The 16,889-nt window shown below is 35.9% G+C and overlaps 1 protein-coding gene across 2 annotated transcripts in view; it reads right to left on the bottom strand.

Annotated features, from left to right (window-relative positions):
• The window catches only part of Brf (Brf RNA polymerase III subunit), a 375,147-nt gene that overhangs the window by 228,903 nt on the left and 129,355 nt on the right, over positions 1 to 16,889 (bottom strand). The window lies entirely within an intron of this gene.

The raw sequence follows: 16,889 nt of genomic DNA on the forward strand, positions 1-16,889 counted from the left end.
ATTAGAATGGGAAGACATATCAAGAGGAGTATGGCAAGGATGTACCTTATCACCTCTACTTTTTAATACATATACAGGGTGGCCATAATTAAAGAGGTGTTCAGAGCCCTATAGCAAAAAAAAATATTGGACAAAATTCAATCAAACTTGGTGTAAGTACACTCTGAAACATGAGGTTTTGATTTACAGAAAAAGTACAAAATTCTGCCACCCGCAGACAATTGGCACTAGAATCGCATGATATTTGCATAATCTCACTGTTTTTACTGATGAGTTGGTGGATATATATAAGGAAGACTGAAATGGATTTGCATCATTCTGATAAGAAGGAACTGCTATGGATCTCATCTTACTGGAACATGTGTTGCTAGTCAAGCTTTACTGTCAACACAGCAACGCTAATGCCATGCTTCGAGAATTCCAGTGTTTGAAGGATAGGAGAAAAGGTCCAGTGACAATAACAAATCTTAGAAAAATGATTTTATGATTTGAAAATAATCTTTAGCAGTCGGGCCAGGACAAAGGCACAAACAGATTATTCCTCAACAAGTTGAAGTTGCACATGAAATGGATAATGCACAAGGGTGTAACAGTGCTTGGGCAATATCAAGGCAAATGGCCATGCAATACTGAACTGTGTGGAACATCCTGCGTCAAATGCTGAAGTATCCTCCTACAGGATCTCCCATACTCAAGCTTTGCTTCATGGCAATGTGGAAACTCGACTGCAGTTTGCCCCAACATTCTTAGGTAGATGATGCATAGCTATGGAAGATCTTGTGAAGTGACAAAACAAATTTTATCTGAACGGTAGTGTTAACTCACACAACTGCCGCATTTGGGCTGCAAATAACCCTGACATAGTCCATCAGGTCCCTTTACATTCACCAAAAGTCTGTGGTTTCACTGCATCATTTATTATTGGTCTGTACTTTTTTGAAGAACTTTGCTTGACAGGACCAGTGACTTGGACTTTGTTGTCCCACAACTGCAACAGTGAAGATGCCTTGGCTCTACCAGATTCGTGCAGGATGGAGCACAACCTTGCATTGAATTGCCAGTACAGCAAATATTATGAAAACTCTTCACAGAACACAGTGATTGGTCATGCATTTCCCATAGCATGGCCATGCTCATTCACCTGATCTCAACCTCTGACTTTTGGTTGTGGGGCCATCTGAAATGCATGGTGTAGGAAGGACATCTTCCTGATTTAGCAACCTTTCGAAAGACAGAATAATGCAGATCTGTTGCGTTCTGCTGCAGAAAATGTCATTCACAGGATGTAGTTTGTAGACAATCTGAAAGTTATACGAACACAAAAATTGATTTATGTCTCTTCTATACATTACTGCTTAATTAATCTCAAACCACACACTTTGTCAAATGTCACCTATGGCAGAATTTTGTACTATTTTTTTATCTTCTGCAAATCAAAACCCCTGTTCCGGAGTGTACTTACACCAAGTTTGGTTGAATTTTGTACAGTACATTTTTTGCTACTCTGAACACCTCTTTAATTATGGCCACTCTGTATATAAATAAAATGATAATCTCAAAACAGCATAACCCATTTGGTTTACAAATAAAGATAGATACATTATTATTTGCAGATGAACAAATTGTATTAGCTGCATCAGAAGATGATATACAGCGATCAGTTAAATCATTAAATGAAATTGCAGAACAATATATTATATGAGAATACCAAAAGTAAAGACAATGACTTTCAAAGGAGAGAAAGAGACCTCAAGAAGTAAAATTGTGATAGATACTCTGACCACAGATCCAAGACCCTCGGCTGGCAATGTGCCAAGAAGTCAATTCCTGTAGAAGGGGAGAAAGAAATATGGAAAAAAAGAAATACATAGGTATGAATTCGTTACCAACATGTGAAATCAAATGCTTTATACGTAAAAGTTTCCAACTGTTGTACAAGCAAAATAGTTACCACTTTAAAAACTAGAATTTCCATAAAAGAAAAGCTAATTTTTTGATGTATAATAATAAACAGTCATTCCATGAAATTCATTGATTACTCTATTATTGGAATGGATTTGCCACCGCCTGACATGCACAGAAGTATTGAGGGGTCTTGCATCGGTGGTTGCACAGCAATAACATATTAGAACTAGTGAATACAGTTACACCCCGAGTTACGTAAGTAATGTGTTCCGTAAATTTTTATGTAAGTCAAATTTGTAAATTACATACATACAATAAAATGTTCAATGGCTACTCATACTGCTGTCTTACGTTAGTTTTTTTGCCATTAATCAGATATTTTTCATTTTTGGGGTGATTAAAAAAAAATGTATCAATTGTATTTGAATAATATACATACTGTAAATATGAAAGTATGAAAAATACATAATATAAAAACAAACTGAAAATATTCACTTTTCAAATAAAAAAATGTCTTGTGATGGCTAGGTTGGCTGTTCTAAGGAATGCTGCTCTGCGGGAAGTTTTACCCATTTCGATGTTAAAAGTCAGACGAATTATTTTCAACTTTTCTAAAGTAATTGCAGACCTTCGTTCTTTAGATTTATTACCAGCACTTTCAGATTTGCATTCCATTTTAAGGGTAAAAAAAAAAACAATGAAACTAGCAGTGATAACAAGTGACTGAGCGTAACTGCAAATTTACATGTCGCGTGTTACTAACTCTGGTGTAACTATACTTTCAAATACCTAGGATGTGATTTATCATATGAATATGAACAAGATATAGACATTAAAATATCAAATTTTGTTAAATGGCATCATAAATGATATATTTAAGCCATCGCTGGTAGAAAACCACATCAGAATCAGACTGTTTTATTAAATGAAAGTGAAATAGGGACCATAAAACAAATGAAGAAAATTTACAATCCCCGAGTACATAGCCAACTAACTACTATATAAGTAAACATAAACAAAAATGGTTAGAACATCCAAATGGAATGGACAATATACAGATGCAAAACAAATTATAAAAGAATTGGGAAAGCAATGCAATGAGACCAGAACAGGCCACTTAGCCTAAAATCCATGATAGGAAGAAGCTATCTCCTTGTTGAAAATAGAACTACTTTGTTATATTAACCCATAGCAAGTGGCTTTCTGGAGCCCTACTCATTCAACAGTGCAGCTTATATAAAGAAATGGCAAATGCTAGTTATTGTTAGAACCTAAACAATAGATTAGGAAATGAATCTTACATATAGGAATGATTTGTGAAAATTTGGAGAAAAAAAGCAGAGCTAACAATAATAGTACCTTCTGGAGAGCCTGTGTAGCTCAGTAGAAGTGGCGTTTGCACTTGACCGCACGAAGAAAGGATTTGGTGGTTCAAATCTAGTCGCCGACTAGAGGAAATTTTTCTAAGCCTTTTTTCGACCGGTTCCCGAGTTAGTCGATCTCTGGCATGGGCTAGCGAGTTTTTTCTCCCGCAAACTCAGGTGTTTCGTCCCGTAAACTCAAGAAAATCTACCATCGAACCCACACTATTTTCAGACATCAAAAATATTGTGTTAGGGACCACGAGATGGCGGCACTAGCTTGCCGCCTTCTTCACTGCATACCGATGAATCAGTGATAGCCTTGGGCCAGTTATCCCTCTGATTGGCTACCAGTGGAGATTGAACTGCTCACTCAGTCTCTAAATGTTAGATAGGGTAAACGGCCCCGCCTACTCCCTATACGGGAACAAATAGGCGTTAGCTGATTTTTTTTTTTTTTTCTGGATTTCTGTTCAGGATAAGGAATACCTATTACTAACACCATGTTCAAACATGAAAAGATGTACATAAATTCACTTAGAACAAACAAGACAAAAAAAGTATGTTAATGCTCACAGTAATATCTTTACACTGGTTCAAGATACAAAGTATATATATATAGCGGATCTGAAATGGGAAGTACAGGTATCTCATGCTTAACTCAGGATTTGATTAATGTGGCGAAATTAATTGCCGCAAGATTTTTGATTAACATGCCCTTAACCCTGCGGAGCTCGCAGCTGATCTAACAGATACATGCAAAATGTTTAATATAAATATTCTTATGCAATTCAGTGTATAGCTTGCAGATCAGAAGCAGCTGTGCATTCTTATGTTACAAGTGATATTCCATACTGTTTTTTGCTGTCAGTTTGGTTTAACACATGTTATGTAAAGGTTGTGATATTTGACAATAAATTGTATCTGAGAGATATCTCCAATGTCAGTATAGGATGGTTTAGTTGTTGTTGTTTTTTAATTATTTTTTCAATAATTTCTAGATTGTACCTGAAAATAAATATAAACCATGTATTACTGAAATTCAATATCCACTTAATTTGTACCATCATGTATTATATTTGCAGTGTTTTTTCTTTATGTTTTATTGCTTGTTATCATAGAATTTATGCCGATACGAAAAAAAACAAAACTGTTCAAATGACTCTTGATAACTTCTTTTGATAAAAAAATTGCAGTAAATAATGTAGGTACAAGTATTTATTAAACATTTACTTTGCATTCATTTTTTATCTTTCCTAAAAGAGTACCATATAAAATGAATTATTAATACAGTAATCGATCATGAACGAATTGTAATTTTTACCATTGATTATTAGATTTGATTAACACGATATCTGGTAACATCGAGGGATTAATTAACCAATTTAATTGAGGGATGCCTGTATTTACATTTCTTCATCTATCTCCTCATGCCTAAGGAAGCATGACCTTGGCAACAATGTTTCTCCATTTACTTCTATCTCTTGACATGGCAGTTACTTCTTCCAAGGAGTCTTGAGATCCTTTGGATTTGATCTACCCAGCTTGCTCTTGGTCTTCCTTTCCTGCATTTTCCTTGCATAATTCCCTTCTCAGTGTTATCACCATCTTGTCATGATATATGTCCAAAATACTGAAGTATCTTCTTGTTGACTATGTCACTCAGTCTCTTTTTGATGTTTAATCGATTGAGAATACTAACATTGGTTTTTTTATCCATCCAAGAGATATTCAGCATCCTTCTCCAGCACCACATTTCAAAGCTCTCAAGTGTCCATGTTCTGCACCATAGGGAATGATTGAGAAAATAAGGGTATTCACAAGTTTATATTTGGTAGTGTTAGAAATACTTTTATTTTTCCATATCTTTTTCAGTTATGTCATGGCATTCCTTCCCATAACAATTCTTTTTATTTTGGTATGACAACTGCCTTTATTATCTATCAGGGCTCTACGATATATGAACTGTTCTACTTTTCCTATCATCATATACTTGGTCTTATCTCTGCTAATTTTAAGTCCATATTTAATATTCTCCTAATAAGTGACATCAGTTTTCTCTTTCACTACTGACTATAAGCACGGTATCATCTGCATATCTGAGGTTGTTTATCTTCTTTTCTGCAATCGAGATTCCACCTTTCCATCCATCAAGAGCTTTCTCATTATAATTCACTATAGAAGTTGAACAGGTTGTGAGATAGGATACATCTCTGCCTCCCTTTTCATATTAAACTATTCTGAAATATTTTGGCCTATCTTCACTGTTGCTGTGAAGATAGGCCAAAGTTATTCAGTTGATTAGGTATTTTGGAATTCCCATTTTGTTCAGACATTTCCAGAGTACTACCGCTCAATTGACACAGTCAAATGCCTTGGAATAGTCCACAAAACAGATACATTAGGATACTGAACAAGTTTTTTCTTTCTTTCTCTTAGCTGCCTTATGTTTGCAAATTGGTCTCTGATATCTCTACCAGACCTGAAACCAGCCTGTTCATTTGGGATTTGTAACTCAATGTAGGTCTTCAGTCTTTCTTTAATCACATGTAGCAGAAGTTTGCTTGCATGTGAAATCAGTGCAATGGTCCTATGGTTGTTGCAATCATTAATATTTCCTTTCTCGTGTAATGGTATGAATATAGATCTTATCCAATCTTCTGGCCAAATACCTATTTCCCAAATTTTGTAGCATAGTCTTAAAAATTTAGTATTTGACATTTGGTTCTTTTATCCATCCATGAGATATTCAGCATCCTTCTCCAGCACCACATTTCAAAGCAAATCGAACCTTGGTGTTTTACCTTTCTTGAGTTTTTTTCAAAGCCCATTCAATTTCGTCTTTTAAAATGTTCGGTTCATTTTGTATGAGTTCCTCTTGTCTTTCTTCAAATGAGATAGTAGTATCTTTATAAAGATTTTCACAGTAACTTTTCCATCTCTTGAGTACATCATCTGTATTGGTTAAAATTCAGTTGTTTGAATCAGCTATATTAGAGGTATTTGGTTTAAAGTTTTTTCTAGTTATGAGTTTGATTTTCTTGAATAGATCATTGGTTTGATTTTTATTAGAATGTTCTTCAATTTCTTCACACTGCTTTTGTAAAAACTTGTCTTTCTTGCAGAGTTTTTTGATAATTCAAAATACTTTTGCTGTATGTCTATCTGTTTCATTAGAAAATCCAGTTGCCTTGATTTTTCTTCTTTTTTCAATTTGGACTAGCATTTCACTTGAGATCCATGGACTGTTTATTTTTGTACTTTTAGGGATTGTATTCATGTTGGAGGTTTAATGGAATATTATCAGCACTGAGAAAGGATTAAAACTAATTTGAATGCTTCCAATATTTCGTCTGAGTCACAGAGACATCTTCAGATAACTTTTTGTAACAACACACAAAAATACGATACAATGGTTAGTAAAACAAGTGAGTGAAACTAAGGTTCTATCTAGGTGATGCGCCTTCTATCGGCATTTGCAGGTGGCCTAGGATGTAAAGAGGGATCTCTGATAATTAATGTTTCCCAAATTTGGGGAAGTTTTATGCAACCGTATTTGTTTAAATTAGGTTGATTTCTGAGTGCAGATGCAGATTCAAAAAACAGTCTTTCTTTTTTTGAATTTACTATGGAGGAGCATGGTGGTTTTTTTCCAGGAGATCCTGTGAGGTGTATCCAAAACATGGTCTGCAAGGCCAGATTGACCATAATTGTGATTGCAGATGTATGATTGTGTTCCTCTAACAGGATGGTTGCTGATCTTCATCTGCACTGAGGAATCAACCTAATTTAAACAAATATGGTTGCATAAAACTTCCCAAAATTTGGGAACCATTAATTATCGGAGATCCCTCTTTACATCCTAGGCCACCCGCAAACGCCCATAGAGGGTGCACTGCCTAGATAGGACTTTAGTTTCACTCACTTGTTTTACTTATCATTGTATTGTATTTGTGTGTTGTTACAAAAAGTTATTTGTAATCCCTGAAGATGTCTCTGTGACTGAGACAAAATATTGGAAGCATTAAAATTGTTTTAATCCTTTCTCAGTGCTGATAATATTCCATTAAACCTCCAACATAAATTCTTTACAGCACTTAAGTCTCAACACACAGATGGAGATTGTATTCTTTGCTGTCTCAAGAATTATTGCTTTTACTTTACACCAAAGTTCTTCCGATGTTGTTTCCTCTATACTGTTTCTTAATTCCACCGCAATATTATAATTACTATTAACTTTTGAGACCTCTTGAAATTACATTTCAAGCAGGATAAAATGAACGTTACTTAAAAAAAAGTAAGTTTTAAAATGAATCAAAGCTTCCAGTAATTAACTATAGACTCAAATATTCAAGAAAAACAACAACAGAATCTGAATCTTTGGAGATTCGGTGGCAAACTCTGAAGAAAGCATGTGGTGAACTCATAGTTCAAAGGGGAAGTCCTGGAAAAGAAGAAAGCAAGGTATCAGGTATACCCCCCCCCAAGAGAATACATAGTAAAATGTAAGAAAGTCGATGACTAGGATAAACATAGAAGATACATAATCATGAAGATGGCAATATGTTCTATAGGCTATTGAAGAGATTTAGAGCAAAGAGTGCTTGTAAAAGAAATCATATAACTGACGTAAAATTGAAGGTAAGAGTGTTCCGAATATCCGAAGTAATTACTTTGAAAAATTATTAAATAAGCAAAGCAGTGATAAAAAAAAAATACTCAAAGGAAATGCAGTCAGGAATACATGAGGTAAAAAAAACCAGAAACTTTAATATATTTAACGAGAGTCAATCAAATATGCTAGTATAGTATAAAAGTTTTACCTGAAGAAGAAAAAGAAACTAGATTTCTGAATTATGCACTATATAATTCAGAAAAATAACAAACCTGATGACTTCGGAATTGATACAGAAGATAAATAATGAAGATGGTCAAATTTCTGTACGCTATCAAAGAGACTTAGAGGAAAGAGTGCTTGTAAAAGAATTCCAGATGACAGGTAGGGATTTTATAGTACTAATCTATAAAATGCAAACTAAAACAATATGAAAATTACAAAGGTATCTACTGAGTGTTCCAGTAAGATTTATGCAATCTTACTTGAGATGAGGACAGCAAAAATTATGGAAGGGAGAGACATGGAATGATTTCAAACCTGGCAGAAGTTGTTAGGATCAGATTTTCATTTTATACAGAGTCAAGAAATCATTAGAATATAATAAAATTCCCTGTTTTATTTTTGCAGATACAAAAGGCATATAATAACATTATATGCCTTTTGTATCACAGAAAAACTCTTCCATATATAATCTATATCCGATCTAATTATCTAAAAAGTCAATAGACCCCATAGTTTGAGGAATAAACAGCCATGGAATCCACCTTAATAAGATGTAGGACCTCTTGTTGGAGATTTAGTGGAATATTTACAGTGCTAGGCAAGGATTAAACACTAATTTTAATGCTTCTAATATTTCATCTCTGTCACTGAGACATCTGGGATTACAAATAACAATTGTAACACACACACACACAAAGACAACACAATACTAAATGAAACACATGGGTGACTAAAGTCACCACTAAAGAACAGACAGATCAGCGACCATCCATTTAGCAGAACCCAAATCATACATCTGCAATCATGACTATGATCAATCTGGCCTTGCAGACCATGTATTGGATACAACCCACGGGGATCTCCTGGAAGAAACCCACCATGCTCCACCACAGTAAATTTAAAAAAGGAAAGACTGTTTTTAGAATCTGCAGTGGCACTCAGAAAGCAACCAAATTTAAATAAATACAGATGCACAAAATTTGGGAAACAATAATTGTCAGAGGTCTTGCTTTACATCCTAGGCCACCTACAAACACCCATAGAGAGCACATCACCTAGACAGGACTTGAGAGTTACCCACTGTTTATTTAGTATTGTGTTGTCTTTGTGCATGTTACAAGAGTTATTTGTAATCCCTGAAGATGTCTCAGTTACTGAGCCGAAATATTGGAAGCATTAAAATTAGTTTTTAATCCTCTCCTTGTGCTGTAAATATTCCATTAAACCTCCAACAAGATGTCTTGCCAGTATTTACGCCTTAACAGACAAATATAGGACCTCCTATTGCTGCGATGACTGCGGCAATCCTATCTTTCCACAAGATAGGATAGCGATCAATGGGAATTTTTAGCCATTCTTGCTATAGGCATGTAATGAGGTATTGGAGTGTTGCAGGGCAGACACCCCTTGACAATCCAGATCATTCTACAGATGTTTAATAGGGTTGAGATCGAGCCTCTGTGGAGACCAGTTAAGTATGATGTTCATGCCTACAAACCAAACATTTACAGCAGTAGCCTTATGACACAAAGTACGAAGCATAGCCTCCGAATTTCATAGTAAAGGTTATGCACTCTGGTAAGATATGTTCACTGGGCATCTATCCTACCCACATCAATCAATCTGCTTGTTAAAGGGTGTGGTGTGATTTGTTGCTCCATAACACAGCTTTCCAAGCTGCAATATCCCACTGTACACACTCTTAGCACCACTGAAGACAATGCTGCAAGTTGATTCAAGTAATGTAGAGCTTACATATTGTGGTCCTTCCATAGAAACCCATGTTGTGAGCCTTAGTTCTGAATGTTTTTTGTGCAGATTTGTATTCCAGTTGATGGCTGGAATACAAATGGAACTCTACATTCAGCATGTCGGCCGACAAATGGTGGTTTTTACATGTTATCCTTTGTAGCATCCTACAGTCAGGTTTGGTGAACGTGGTGGGTTGCCTACTAAGGGTGGCTCTTACAGTTGACTTGCTGCACTTCCATCTCAGTATGGTATCACTGATTGTTGACCTGGGATGGCCCAATTTGTCAACAATTTGCTGAGCAGATAGGCCTGCAACATGACATCCTACACATAATGCCTTGTTCAACTCCATCAGTTCCCTTCTCGCATCCATTTCATCCAGGTACAGTTGCAGTGACTTGGGAACATCATATTCCTCCAATTTATACCAGCTGCAAACATGCGACTCATTACACCTGTTTCCTCTGCATCAGTTCTATAAAACATTTTTAGAAACTTAAATGTTTCTATCATATCCCATCTTTTCCACCTAGCAAGCAACTTTTGCAGCCTACAAACCTTCAATTTATCTTCATAGGGAACATTCCACAGACTACTCCCCATCTTGATCACTCATCTCTGGATCCTCTCCAGGCTGGTGGTAAACTGCTAGTCACCTGCTTTCTCTTCCAGCCATCTTTGTATCCATATCCATTCCCATTTGTTCCATTTTGGGTAGAGTTCCATATGGTATACTGTGAATTGCTTTTGCAAAATCCACATGAAACTCTCCTCAAACTAGAACAAATGGAAATGAATATGAAACTGATATGGACATAAAGGTGGCTGATGGATAGATACTAAAGAGTAGTATTGTGTTGTTATTCCCTTTATCCAACTCAGCAGTCACTCTATTATAAAAAGTAAATAGCAGAGGCACGACCTCCTCATAGAGTATCATCTTATCCATCCATTCCTGAATTTTGTATTTGACCAACTTTTCCAATACTTTTACCACCAATTTCAAGATACTGACTGGTCTATCATTTTTTACCACAGTATTGGAGCTTCCTTTATGCAATGGAATAATCTTTTCCTCGTTTCAATCCCTTGGGATTTTACCAGAGCTGAGACAAGTTAAACAGAGAAATGCAAATTTCTTTGCATATTCTTGTAATATACGAGGGTGGGGTGGTCTGAAAATGGGTGCTTAAGGGTCAAAGCTGTATAACTGAGAGGAGACCTCCACATAGCCTTTAAAGGAATGCAGAGAGCCGACCAGGGCTTCTGACCAAATGTCCAATCCTCAACTTCTCGTGGTGCACCCTGTTGGGCATCTAACTGGATACTGAACGAACAAGGATGGGCTGGCAATTTGGGATTTAGCCGACCAAATTGTATTCTTATTGGCTTAAACCAAAATACAAAATGATGGTACAACATGACAGAATTTCATGCCGGCTGGGGCATCGCCCAGTTAAACAAGGCCACCATTTTCGCCAGGAAACCAGGGCAAACAGTGAAAAGTCAGCAGCTGGAACAAATCATAAAACCCACCCAAACTCAACATCATCAGAGTTCAAGATTGGTACTATCAACATAAAAAGTCTGAATGGCAAAGAAATGAAGCAAGCTGAGGAATTAGATAAGTACCAAATCGACATAATAGGGGTGACTGAAACACAAAGGCAAAAAATGGTTATATTCAGGCAATGACAATCAAGGAAAAGAAAGAGTAGCCATAGTATTCAACACTAAATATGAGGCTAATCTTCTTGAATGGCAGGCAGTCTCAAGTAGAGTGATGTGGGCAAATATGAGAATGGGGAACAGGACAGTGAGACTTATTTGTGCCTAATGGTCCCACAGAAGGTTCTACTAAGGTAGAAGTGGAGGAATTTTTTGATGCTTTAGAGAAAGCAACTGACACAATGAAAAAGGAAAAGTTGGTCCTTGTTGGGGATCTAAATAGCAGAGTAGGAAATGATTGGCAGACATACAAAAATATTTTTGGGAAAATTTGGAGAAAAGAGCAAAGCTAATAATTATGGCAAATACCTGTTGGATTTCTGCTCAGGACATGGACTAGTTATTACTAACACCATGTTCCAATATAAAAATGTGCACAAATTCACATGGAGAGAAGAGGCAAGGAATACGAAAAGTCTCATTGACTATGTTATTGTAGATAGTGATGTTTTCTCCCTGGTATTAGATATTAGGAAAGAACTAGCCATTGTCAGCATCCAGGAATGCATTAGCAGAGCTAATCTCAGGTGGTATGGTCACGTAAACAGAATGAGCAAAGAAGGATTAGCAAAGCAAGTATTCTCTGCTAGGTTGGCAGGAAAATGACCCAGAGGAAGACCAAGATATAGGTGGATTGATATGGTACAAAGTGCCTTAGACAATAGACATATAAGATCTGATAATGTTGGAGTCTTGACAAGATGTTAATGTCAGCTCTTTGCTTTATGTAGATGATGTTATACTTCTAAATAAATCTGCTATAAGTTTTCAAGAGTCCCTGACTAAATTGAATAACTGTTGTAATAGATATGGTGTGAAGGTCAGCAATAAAAAGACAAAGACAATGACAACAAAAGACAATAGGTAGAATCGTTGAAAAGATCAACTGTGTTGTGAATGGAGAACCTGTGGAACAAGTAAAACATTTCAGCTACATAGGCACGATTTTTAGTGAAGTTGGTAAATTAAATATGGAAATAGACAACAGAATCAACAAAGCTGGTATAGTAGGAAGTCAGTTGAATAAATTCATATGGAATAAGAGAGAAATTAGTCAGAACACTAAATTAGCTGTATACAAGACAGTGTTCAAACTAGTTTTAACTTATGGATCTGAGAGCTGGGTCAGAAGAAGTAAAACACTTGACCAAAGACTAGAGACCACAGATATGAGAGTCCTGAGAAAGATTAGAAGCATGAACAGATGGCATCAATGGCAATATCATATTAAAAATGAGGAATATAGGAAAGAACTAGACATTGTCAGCATCCAGGAATGCATTAGCAGAGCTAATCTCAGGTGGTATGGTCACTTAAACAGAATGGTCGAGGAAAGATTAGCAAAGCAAGTGTTCTCTGCTAGGTTGGCAGGAAAATGACCCAGAGGAAGATCAAGATATAGGTGGATTGATACAGTACAAAGTGCCTTAGACGATAGACATATAAGATCTGATAATGTTGGAATCTTGACAAGTAACAGACTGATTTTGAGGAAAATTGTAGATAGGAAGTTAGTAATGATGTAAATTTTTCATGGAGTACTATCATATCCTGTACACCCCTTGAGGGTACATGTCAGGAAATTTGATGATGATGATTATGGTCTGAAAAGTTCTTGGCCTAACAATGAAAAAACGAATTCATAATTTCAAAATTATTTTTATTTTTCAACATAACTCCCTTCAGACTAATACATTTCTTCCAGTATCATTATCCCATCCCTGTAGTGGTTCTCAGTAAGATCTGCAAAATACCCCTCTACAGCTGCAATCATCCCTTGATTCGAAGAAAAATCTGACCAGCAAGGGAAGAGATAGAAGTCAGAGGGAGCCAAATCTGGGGAATTGGGTGGATGTTCCAACAATTCATAGTGCAGATCGATTAATGTTCCCATTGCTAAAACATTTTTGTGATCAGATGCATTGTCCTGATGAAAGATGATTTTTTCCTTCTGCAAACCGGGTCTTTTCTCACAAATTTTTTCATCTAGTCTGGTTAAAAGATCGGAATAATATTCCCTGGTTATTGTTTTACACTTTTCAATATAATTAATAAACAAAATGCCTTTAGCATCCCAAAACACCGATGCCATGACCTTTCCTGCTGATGGAACTGACTCTGTCTTCTTTGGTGCCAAACAACTGGCTTCTGTCCACTGTTTTGACTGCTGTTTGGATTCTGGTGTGTAATGGTGAATCTAAATCTCATCCACAGTAATAAATCGAAGCACAAAATCAGTTTTATTCTTGTTAAAATGCTCCAAGCACTGTTCAGAGATTTTCATGCGAGGGCGAGAATTGCAAATGAAAGCTTTTTCATTTGCAATTCTTCATGCAAAATATATTCTACACCTTCTTTTGAAATGCCTATAGTCTCAGCAATTTCACGTGCTTTGACTCGCCGGTCATCCAATACCATATCGTGCACTTGATCAGTGATTTCTGGTGGTGTTACACTTTTTGGATGTTCTTCACCTGGATCATCTTCAAAGCTGGTACGGCCACATTTAAACTCGGCAGCCCAGCCAAAAACGAAGGAGAAGAGTGCCCGTAAACTTTTATGAACTTCAAATGAATTTGTTTTGGCATTAAACCTTCTTTTACAAAGAATTTTATAACTGCATGATACTCAATTTTATCCAAACAAAAGTCTGTTTTGCTTCAGACAGCTGTAAAACAAACTACTTGATAGAATAACTTGCAATTTCACATGGATGCTTATGACAGATAGAAAAAAAAATCTTGCCGATAGTGTTGCCATCTATGGCCGAGGACGAGAACTTTTCAGACCACCTTCGTATATGCCATATATTACAAGAATGTAATATTAATAATAATAGGAATGCCTAATTCCATGCCCATGTTTACATTCAAATTCTGCAATATCCTAATTGTTTCCAATTCATCAACTTCTATTCCCATCATAGTAATATCCTCAATTGGATAACAGACCTTTGCAAAGTGGTAACTCAACTATTTTATCTGCTTCTGTCACATTGCAAAACTCTTTGGGATTTCCTTTGGCCTGCTCAGCTAATTTCTTCCTGTGGCGTGCTGATTACCTTTCTTGAGTCTTGTACTGCTCCCGAGATGCTGATCACTTTTCTCTTTATAGCTTTCACTGCATTTTCTTTTTTGGAGTTCCTGCTTCATAATACTGTTGATCCATTTAACTCCTACTTGATTAATCCACCTGACTTTGGATATACAGCCTGAGATACAGATACTGCTTCCTTCAGATACCCTTGATCTACTAAGCAGTGCTGATATCCTTTCAGATTCTTACTGGGTAGGAGTATGGACAGATCTGATCTGAAATCCATCACATGCTCTTTGTAAGTAAATAAATTCCATTTCCTTCCAACCACATGATATTTTCTTCTTCTGGCCTGTCTCTATAGTTGAAGTTCCCCATAATAATTATTTGATCAGCACTCATTGTGCTAATATTTGATGATGTATGCTTCCACATCAATCCTTGCAAGTCACCCCCCCCCCAATGGCCTACAGAAGCAATCAATTGTATATTTTGTCCTATTAGACTATCTCATATCTCAGAATAAGAAGCAGCAAGAAATTGCTTCAAATGAACTCCATCCTATCTTCCTGATCTCCTACTGTTTTTGGCTGCAAATCATCTACCATCAGTACCCCCTCTCTCATCCCATGTTCTCTGTCCTGAAAATGCTATATCCTTCACATTCTGTGATGGCTGATATCAGATATAATTTCAGCCCAGTCCCATTAGCAATGTCTATAACTTCTGGCGTGGTTGCACCAACCAACCAATGCTAAAAATTTCTCCCTCTTATTCCTGATACTTCTAGCATTAGCAGTATTCAACAAATAGACTTGTCCATTGGATTTTGTTGGATGATGAATAGTTGCAGACTGGGCAAGTTTTTTTTTATTTTGTTTTAATCAAAATATAGAGCAAAGGCTTTAATTTGGCAAGATTAGTAATATATAATGAGGATATTAAACATTTTTCATCATTTTAGAAAAAATAAAAATTTTGAATTTGATCAGAAAGTATGAAAATAAAGCTTTTCCATAGAAATTGCCTTGGCCTGCACTACTTAAAAGACACAGACTCTGCCTGGGTAATGTATTAGATTACATCAGGAGCCTGTATATTCTCCTTTTATGAGTGCATTGATTAGATTTCCCTGACCTGAAACCTTTTTTTGAACTGTTGAATTTTGGTTCTAATCAGAGACCAGGCAGCAACATAAGAGAGCAAAAAACCTCTGTTCAATATCATAGCAGTCCCATGTCATTAGATATATTTTTATTTAATAAAAGATTTTTGTACAAAATTCATAGGAAAGCTCTGTTGTAGCTATCATATTCCTCTATACAAGTATGCTCTATATTTTATATTATTTCTTAGGAGTCTGGCACTGACTTAAGAAATTATGGTGATTGAAATCAAGATACTCACCAGTCATTTTCATTGTTTAATATCTCCTGAAGGCTTATGCATATTATTGAAGACATTTTAAATGAATAGTATGAAGTTAAGTTCATAGTGTGAACATCTGAAGCATGATGATGCTCGTTGAAAATATTAACTGCATAAAAATCACCCGTAATCTTCTTAGCCAGAATGACAGTAAGGTGAGTAGGTGGGATGTACTGGGGTCCCAAGCAGTATCACCTTCGTAATTATGTTCGTAATTACATAAACATCTTCCAAAAACTACCTGGATTTAACCTGCCCAGGAATATATGGACGACAGCTAACAGGATTCATACAGGCCATTTGTAAGTAAGTCTCCACATGTATGTGGAGACTTACTTTCAAAGTGGAGGAAAATACCAAATCCACACTCCCTGTGGAGTTGAGACCCAAACCATTCGGCATATAGTACAGGAATGTGAGCTAACGGCATATCCAGGTGACTTTAAGGATATCTTTGACCTATTCCCAGAGGTAATCAATCGGATTAAAAACCTAAATGTTAAAATATGATTAATCTTCTGTCTGATGCTTATCATAAATTTCATGTTTGTATTTGCCTGAATGTAGATGTTTTACTCTTTTTATTTATATTATCATATATGTGTATCTTATCTATATTCATGTGTATTTTATCTTATTGTCTTTTAACCTTTTGTGTACATGCCATATGATAAATAAATAAATAAATGATGATGCTCTTAAATCTGCTGAGTTATGCAAGGATAAATTTCTGTTTTTCTTAAAATTAATATCAGTAACAGTAGTTGTTTCTACCTCCATCCTGTGGAAGGAGTTTTAGTGTGATAAATATAATTAAATCTAAGAACAGAACTAAACTT

This window comes from Typopeltis vanoorti, chromosome 17 (genome assembly GCF_054136105.1).
Source record: "Typopeltis vanoorti isolate ZY-2024b chromosome 17, IOZ_Tvanoo_1.0, whole genome shotgun sequence".
Taxonomy (NCBI): domain Eukaryota; kingdom Metazoa; phylum Arthropoda; class Arachnida; order Uropygi; family Thelyphonidae; genus Typopeltis; species Typopeltis vanoorti.